This window comes from Phalaenopsis equestris, unplaced genomic scaffold, assembly GCF_001263595.1.
Source record: "Phalaenopsis equestris unplaced genomic scaffold, ASM126359v1 Scaffold000399, whole genome shotgun sequence".
In the NCBI taxonomy this organism is placed as follows: domain Eukaryota; kingdom Viridiplantae; phylum Streptophyta; class Magnoliopsida; order Asparagales; family Orchidaceae; genus Phalaenopsis; species Phalaenopsis equestris.
Window position 1 is genome coordinate 1,412,248 of NW_018164841.1, and position 9,901 is coordinate 1,422,148.

A 9,901-nucleotide genomic window follows, 5' to 3' on the forward strand; every position below is an offset into this window, starting at 1 on the left:
TTCTAATAATAGCTTGATGATGTGACATGGCTCTCATAACTTGTCTATGGCTTGGAAGTGGCTCCATGGCTTGTCCTGCTTCATCAATTTTCATGAGGAGAGAATTTTAAATTTATGAAATTTTTGGTGGAGTTTGGCATGATACTTGATTTGGAATGATTTGATTTTTGATTTAGGACTTTATGAATGATTTTAATCAAATGGATGATGGAAAGAAATAATTGTCATATGGGCTTTGAACTTGGGCTTTTAAAATTAAGTGCAGTGGGCTTTGGGCTTTGGGCTTTTAAAAAGTAAATTGAATTTGGGCTAATTCAATGTTGATTTTGGTGCAGGAATATGTCATGAGGGATTTGGCACAATTTCAAGTGATTTTGAGTTGAATTGGTGGGTTTATTTGGTGGATTTAGGCATATGGTTAAAATTAGGTTTTTTTTATTTGAATGAAATTGAGCTTGCAATTGGATCAAATTGGGCTTGAATTTTGTTTAAAATAGAATTGGGGATGCTGAATTTTGGTTTGGAATTGAAATTGGGTAAGATTAGGGTCAATTGGGCTAAGATTGGGGTTAATTTGGAGACATTTGAGTCTTTAATGGCAAATTTGGGCTTTTGGTCAAATTGGGTAAAATTGGTCAAGTCTGGTCAAATTGATGATCAAAAATTGAAATTTGGAATGTTTGGTATGATTTTGGAATTTTTAGGTCATGAAGGGTATGTTGGTAATTTTGATAATTTTTGGGGGTGTTTTAAAAATTTGGTAAATTTTGGTCAATTTAAGTAGTGGTGAGGGTTTTGAGATGATTTTTGGATACATTTGGGTATTTTGGATAATTTTGGGATTTTTGGCAAAAATTAGGGTTGTAGGGGTATTTTGGTAATTTGGTGGTTTTAGGCCAAAATGGGCCGACAAGCCATGAAGCCATACCAAACCAATTGGAGCCATGTGAGGACTCATTTTGAATGCTCAATATGTTGGTTCTAACCCTCTTAGCCAAAGACTAGGGGTACAGGGTCATCCATATGAGCTTTCCAAAAGGAGTCATGAAACCAAACTAAGGGATCCTAGGGTGAGCATGTGAGAGAGTGTAGAGTGTGCAGATTAGCCCCACCAAAACTAGATCACCTAGTGTTAGTCCTAAGGTCTAACCATCCTATGGGGGACTCACCTTGAGCTCCTCAATAGTGAACTCACCTACTAGGTGCTAGAGGTTAGGACCAACATGTGGAACTTCAAGTTGAGCAAAGAAGTGTTTGAGAAATTCTAATGGTGAGGGTTCCCTTTCTAGTCCTCTAAGAATAGTTAATAGAAAATTCTTATGGCTAGACCTTAGGCTACTAAAGAGGAAAAACTAGACCTCAACCAAAATGAAGTCAAGAGCTTTAAGGGCTTAGTAGTGAATTAGGTCTTATCAAATTTGGTTGGATGAGGTTTAGAAAATGAACTTTGATTAATTTTAAATCTTTTAAAACACTACAAGCCCATCTTTAAAATTAAAGTGCTAAGTTTCTTAACTAGACCAAATTGCCCCTAAGAGTCTTTACCTAAATATTTTATAAATAAAACATCAAGTGATAATTACCCCACTTAAAGGGATAATCAAAATATTAAAGTTCACTGAGCATAAGGGTATGAACTGGATGAACCATATAGCAAACATAATAAGACCAAAATGAACTCGAGATGATTCAAAGGACTATGAAATATCCAGGGTACTACCTAGGGCTTCTTCATGATCCTCTAGAAATCTTGAAGGACATCTAGACTTATTATGATTTGCTTAACGAAATCATCCTCAAAATTTGGACCCACCAAGGCATAATATAGGGTTTGGTAGACACACCTCAAACTGTATTCTCTATCTTTACTATAAGCATGTTTCGATTCCTACAAAATCATATATATATATGCATTGCAAGTACTAAACTTTCAAGTGGAGGAACGACAAGAATCGGCAGGTATACTTTTAAGTTATTGCATTGCAATTTAATTTCACCTATTGTTTCATGTTCGTGAACTTGCATGTTAAACAATGATGTCACCCTGCATGATAAAACCAAAACCTTTAGGATAGCCACCAAACTGAAACCAAAACTAAAATCAAATAAGAAAAAATTCACTGTCACAACATTCAAAATATAAGACAATAAAAAAAATTTAATTAAAAACAAAAAAAAAATGCAACTAAATTAAAACGTCTCTATCGAATGATCAATAATCCCTTTGAAGAGGTAACCTATGGTTGCTAACGAGATTTCCCAATGTCTAAATGAAAGTATGGAACTGATTGAGTTAAGTTTAATAAATTCATTTGGACTAAGTGAATTCGAAAGAATATAGGTGTGCTGGAACGAAGTAACCATAGGATCCTAATCGGTGTTGCTCTAATCAACTTTAATATCTCCCATAAAATTTAAATAACCATAGCCTTATGGAACATTTGATTTTACATCATAACTTGACACATTAGCAAACTTGAACTTGCTATGATGAGAAGCTTGGAGCTAGCATCGTGGGCAGCATGGACATCTTCAACCGCAAAACATGTATGCATCAGCTAAACCATTCCTTAGAATTAAACTACAATCCATAAGACTTTGAGGTTTTTTGCTTATGCAACATAAATCATAAACTTATATTTAAGCCATTGTATAACCCTGCTATGCAATTTAAGCCCTAACTTTGCTTAGGATTCTGAGATTGTCGTTCTTCATGATTTAAATCCTCACATCTTCCAGGCTATTTGTGTGATCGTTTCACACGAATGTAAGCCCTAACTAATAAAATTGGCAGGATGAAACATTTAATAGATCTATTCTCCAAAATTGAAGCCAAACAATAGGACAGTTTGGGAAGTCATCGAGGTTTTTCTCAAGATCTATGACATCCCCTAGTTCTTCTACCTTTGGATTCTAAAAATAAAATGTTCTAAATTTGAGTCATTCCCCTTTCACACCTCTTTGTCTAATTTCATTGAAATTTCCTATTTCTTTGAACTCCTTAAAGATAATATCCCTTGATTTTTATCGAGTCTTCTTAGGTGACTTCAGTTATCTAAGATGTAATTAACTATAAGAGCTTGCCTTTATAGGAAACTTTCCAAGAACCCAGCTTAATATAAACCCTATTTAATTTTTTTATGTTAAATAAGGGAACTTGTCGATCAACATAAAAATGGTTTCGCAGACTGAAACGGATGTCATACAATCTTTAGTTTATTTAATCGAGTCTTACCAGTAAGTAGTGTGTTTATCCTTCGTGATAGATACATCACTTGCGGTATTTGGCTCATTTATTTGAACTATTGTTGATATGAGATTAGTCTGGTCTTGTATGTTCAAAATCCAAAATACTATTTTTCTAAATTATAAATATTTTAAATAAAATTAAAACGGGCATTGGGATACTCATTCTAGCGACCGACAACTTCACAACCGTCAACCCTTTTTTTGTTCTGACTGTTGCTTAATAACTCGTCTTTATCATACCCTTATGCTCAATGAACTGATGTTCTAGCCAACCCTAAGGATGGGGTAATTATCACTTGATTTTTTATTTATAAATTATATAGGTAAGGACTCTTAAGGGCAATTTGGTCTAATTAAGAAACTTAGCACTTTGATTTTAAAGATGAGATTGTAGTGTTTTAAAAGGTTTTGAATTAATCATAGTTCATAAACCTCATTGGACCAAATTTGATTAGATCTAATTCACTACTAAGCTCTTAAAGCTTAATGGATAGATTTGTAATTTTACAAAAAGGATTTTAAATGTTTTCTTCTTAATCATTATCATGAATCAAACACCATCAATTGGGATTTAAAATCAATGAGTTATGATCTTCCAATATCAAACAATTCACCTTAATATCTTTTCTATTTAAATATTCTTTCAAATTTCATTAATTTTAAGAAATTACCAGTTTATCCTTTATAAGACCAAAATAAGATTGGTTGCTACCATTTATCGCTTTCATATTTCAATCATAAAAACATATCAATTAAGATTATTTGTTGCCCATTTAACCCCTTGGTGAAGACTAAATATTAATCAAGCCTTAAATTCCAAAATTTCCTTTTTTCTCCCTAAGACCTTAACACCCTATAATTCATTAAATTAGACTCAAATAACTTGAAAATTTTATATTAGAGGAGGAAATGTGATTTTTTTTAATTTATTTAGTTTCATAATTATTTTTAATGAAAAAATAGGGATTTTTAATCAAAATTTAATAACTCAACCAAAACAAAGCTTCTGTTCTTAAGAAAATTATTACAGGTTCACCTAGGTTAGGGGACCACTTGGACCATATTTCGTGATTTTTAGAGATTTAATTTAATTACTAGTTTGTTTATTTGAGCATTAATTAAATATAAATTATTACTTAAGGGGAAAATTAAATTTAATATTTTTCTTAAATCTCTCTGAGTCCATGGAATCCAAAGAAACAAATTTTAGATTTTTTTATTTATATTTTAAATATTTGAATTATTTTAATGAAAAAATAAAGAAATTCATTTTAAGCCCTTAGAAATTAATATCTTGACTTAGAGAATTAAGAAAATTATTTTTAATTAGTTTCAAGTGATCTTAAAGTTAAATACGACATTTTAATGTGTTTTTACAATTTTACAATTTTTATGATTTTTAATTGATTTTTAATTATTTAAATGCTTAAAAATAGCTCAAAATGAAGTGTCTATTTTAATTTCACTTTTATTTTTTTTAGGTTCCTATAATCATAAGGAGCTCCCAAAACTAATTTGGTGGTTTTTTGAATTGTAGTTTAATTATTATAATTAATTTAATGTCAAAAATGATATTCAACTTGATTAACCCATTTTAGTGGTCAAATTAACTCCTATTAACTTGAATTTTTTAGTGGAGTTTATATAACTATAAGTTACAGTGGAGAATAATTTTTTTACCATTTATATTTATAATTACTCTCAATTAATTTCATTTCATTTTTAGGGTTGGTGACAAGTAAGATTATTTTTAATGAGTTAAACCAAGTTTATATTTTTCCTAGGTCTTCTGACCATAGTGAACCTACCAAAAAAAGTTTTGTATTTTTTTGATGAATATTTTAATCATTATAATTTTATACAAAAATAAGAACCATTAATTTGAAAATTAGATATGTTTTGTTAGAGATTCCTCCTTACCTTGGAAAAAATAGGGGAGATACCTAACAACAGATACATTGAAAGCCCCATGGTCCCATACCATGGTGAAAAGTCTAGATGAGTGAAGAATCAAAAGACTAATTACTATATTTAATTAATTAAAAATTACACATGCATCAAATAAACTTGAAATTATTTTCACATTGTTCACCTCTGTTCACTGAGTAAGAAGGTATTGTTTTATTTTTTTTTTGTGATTTTTCTACACAAAGATATGCATTTTTGAAGTTCTGATTTTTAAATAAATAACAAAAATCAATATTTTTCTACTTAAGTGACGCGGCTCCACCTCAACCTAGGCATCTCCGAGCTTTCCACACAGTGTCTTCTGGTTCGGCGCTGCTAGACACCTCAATGCTGACTCAGTCTGCGGTACATATTCTACTCCTTTGTCCAGCTCCATCACGACCATCCGTCTGATACACACAGAAATGAACGACATCCATTTATCGTCCCCAAGTCCTTAGCCCAAGAACCGTTCACATTCATACCTTAATATCTCTCCGGTCACTTAACCAAATTAAGTGTGGTTTGTTTCTATAGACTCATGTTGACTAGGAGAACATATCAATACAGTTCATCAAGCCTTAAATTGAGTCTTTGAGCATGGAGAATTAAATGAAGATCGATTTAAGGTGAGATTTAAATACCTTTGCCAAAGAGGTGTGGCCTTGATTGGGTGCTTCTAAAATATTTCCTTGAGTCCAGAGAGCTCCTAGATAAAGCCTCAAGCCGTGGTGAAATGTCTAGGTATGAAATCCACCAAGGTTGATTTAGGGGTTTGATCAAATTCCACCCTAAGGTGGTCTAGTGATGGGGCTTCTATGGGGGATCTTCTTATCTCACTTACAGAATGGTGTGGGTGCAATTAATTTGGATTTGGTGGAGTCTAGAAGGATGTCCTATGTCGGGCATAATTTTGAACTCCAAAATTGAGCTCGGGCAGTGGGTTTCAGGAATTGAGGATGGTTGGATTGAACTTAGTGGGCCTTGAAGAAGCTCTAGGATCAATTTGGCAGAGTCTCCCCAAGGAATTTCAAGCTCTCCCCCCTGACCGTGGAGGGTGAGTTAAATAGAGTATGCCATGGTGGCCCTCAAGAGCAATTGGTGGGTGGAAAAGCTTGCTTAGGTGGAGTGAAGAAGAGTGAAAGTGTCCAATTGGAATGAGGTAGCTTAATTTTGAGTTTTAGCCTAGGTGGAGCATTTGGACTTAGATTTTTTGGTAGCCAAGGTGGTTGGCCGGCCAAGGAGGGGTCACCATCTGACTCAGAGAGGTCAGGGTTTGGTTTTGGTGTAGTCAATTGGGGTTGGCCATGTGTAAAGGCATTGGATTGAAATGGAATGGGGGAAGAGCGATTTTTGATCAAATTGGTGTGGATGAGCTTTCCCAAGAGTTGCCTAAGCATCCCTTCAAAATTTGGCCTTATCCAAAGCTTGAATAGGCATAACCGTCGATCTCACCGTCGGCGGGCTTCTGAAGAATTTTGTCCTATAGTCTCGGGAAAAACTCATCGTCGGCGGGGTAGAGTGCGCCGTCGGCGCCCTAGTTCAAATCTCCACATTTTGGTCCTTTTCGCTCCAAATTCGCTCCTTTTTTCCATCTTTTTGCTCCAATGACCCTAATTCATCATTCCTGCAACAAAACATCAAAAATACATTTCCTTAAAGTGAAATATCATTAAAAATAATATAAAATAGGTATGAAAATCTCAACATATTTTCCTTTGGTCATGATGTTTCCTCATTGTTCTCCTCTCTTCACTGAGAAACAGTGTACCTTTATTTTATTTTTATAATTTTTCTACATAAATTTATGAATTTTTGAAATTATGGGTATTAAATAAATAAAAATAAAGCTCCTAATTTTCTACTTATCTGCATCATCCTTGTACGCGTCGAAGATAAGTGTGTCGTTGCGGGATTGGGCACTGCCATTCGCGTCAGCTCCGAGCTTTATGTACCGCGCTTCATTCGGCGTAGTCAGGTCCGTCCGCACGATACATGGAAGATCGGACGACGCGTTGTCATCATCCTCGATGCCCTAGCCCGAGAACGGTCCTTTTTCAAACCCTAATATCTTGCTCAATTCTCAACCAAATCAAGTGTGGCTTTTCTCTATAGACTTGTCTTGACTAGTAGAACATATCTACATGGTTAATCAACCCTTAAATCAACTATATGCAAATGGAGAGTGAAATGAAGCTCGATTTAGTGTTTACTTTCAATACCTTGGTCCAAGAGGGGAAGCCTCGATTGGATGCTTGTGGAAGCCTTGTGGGGGTCCCAAAAGCCTAGGGATGGAGCCTCAAGTTGTGGTGAACTGCCTAGATGTGAATTTGACCAAGGCTAAATTAGGGGTTTGATCAAAGTCCACCTTAGGGTGCCCTGGTGATGGGGCTTTTATGGGGGGATCTTCTTCTCTTGATGCGGGGATGGTGTGGGTGCAATTAATTTGAATTTGGTGGAGGTTGGAGGATGTCCTATTTAGGCCTAGGGATTGAGCTCCAAAATTGAGCTCGAGCAGTGGATTTGAGTGGCTAAGGATGGTTAGGTTAAGCTCAAGAGGTTTTAAGGAAGCTTTGGAAGCAATTTGTCAGAGTTTCCCCAAGAAATTTCAAGCTCTCTCCCTTTGGCCATGGAAGGGGGGTTTAAATAGAGGGGCTTGGAGAGGCCACCAGGGGCAATTGGTGGGTGCTTTAGGTTGTATATGTGGATGCCAACAATGTGCAAAAATCCAATTGGGATGAGACAGCTTGGATGAGTTTAATTTTGAGTTTTGGCTTAGGTGGTGTTTTTGCAATAATTTTTAGTTTCAGCCACCAAGGTGGTTGGCCGGCCAGGGAGGGGTCACCATCCCACTAAGGGAGGTCAGGGCTTGATTTTGGAGAAGTCAATTGGGGTTGGCCATGTGTAAAGGCATGTGATTGAAATAGTATGGAAAAAGGGCTATTTTGGGTTAATTTGGGTCAAATCATAGTTTGGGGCTGGGTTCACCCTTCAAGGCTGGTTTGGGTGCTAAGGGAAATTAGGAGGTTCAGCTTAATTGGCATGGTGAGGTCTCTATCCAAAGTGATTTGGCTAAACATGGGATAAAGTGATTCATGGGAGGGGTTAAGAGAATCTTAAGGATATTTGAAAGTGTTTTAGCCTCTTTCTAATAATAGCTTGATGATGTGACATGGCTCTCATAACTTGTCTATGGCTTGGAAGTGGCTCCATGGCTTGTCCTGCTTCATCAATTTTCATGAGGAGAGAATTTTAAATTTATGAAATTTTTGGTGGAGTTTGGCATGATACTTGATTTGGAATGATTTGATTTTTGATTTAGGACTTTATGAATGATTTTAATCAAATGGATGATGGAAAGAAATAATTGTCATATGGGCTTTGAACTTGGGCTTTTAAAATTAAGTGCAGTGGGCTTTGGGCTTTGGGCTTTTAAAAAGTAAATTGAATTTGGGCTAATTCAATGTTGATTTTGGTGCAGGAATATGTCATGAGGGATTTGGCACAATTTCAAGTGATTTTGAGTTGAATTGGTGGGTTTATTTGGTGGATTTAGGCATATGGTTAAAATTAGGTTTTTTTTATTTGAATGAAATTGAGCTTGCAATTGGATCAAATTGGGCTTGGATCAAATTGGGCTTGAAAATTGGATCAAATTGGGCTTGAATTTTGTTTAAAATAGAATTGGGGATGCTGAATTTTGGTTTGGAATTGAAATTGGGTAAGATTAGGGTCAATTGGGCTAAGATTGGGGTTAATTTGGAGACATTTGAGTCTTTAATGGCAAATTTGGGCTTTTGGTCAAATTGGGTAAAATTGGTCAAGTCTGGTCAAATTGATGATCAAAAATTGAAATTTGGAATGTTTGGTATGATTTTGGAATTTTTAGGTCATGAAGGGTATGTTGGTAATTTTGATAATTTTTGGGGGTGTTTTAAAAATTTGGTAAATTTTGGTCAATTTAAGTAGTGGTGAGGGTTTTGAGATGATTTTTGGATACATTTGGGTATTTTGGATAATTTTGGGATTTTTGGCAAAAATTAGGGTTGTAGGGGTATTTTGGTAATTTGGTGGTTTTAGGCCAAAATGGGCCGACAAGCGATGAAGCCATATTAAACCAATAGGAGCCATATGAGGGCTCATTTTGGATGCTCAATATGTTGGTTTTAACCCTCTTAACCAAAGACTAGGGGTACAGGGTCATCCATATGAGCTTTCCAAAAGGAGTCAGGAAACCAAACTAAGGGATCCTAGGGTTTAGGGCATGTGAGAGAGTGTAGTGTGTGCAAGTTAGCCCCACCAAAACCAGATCACCCAGGGTTATTCCTAAAGTCTGACCATCCAATGGGGGACTCCCCTTGAGCTCCTCCATACTGACCCCACCTACTAGGCGCTAAAGGTTAGGACCAACATGTGAAACTTCAAGTTGAGCAAAGAAGATTTTGGGAATTTTTAATGGTGTGGGTTCCCTTTCTAGTCCTCTAAGAATAGTCAAATAGTCAATAGGAAATTAGGAAATTCCTATAGCTAGACCCTAAGCTACTAAAGAGGAAAAACTAGACCTCAACCAAAAATGAGGTCAACAAGGCTTGCCCTTATATGAAACTTTAAGAACCCAACTTAATATAAACCCTACCTGATCTTCCATACTAGATAGAGGAACTTGTTGGCTTATAAAAAATGGTTCACAAACAAAACATATGTC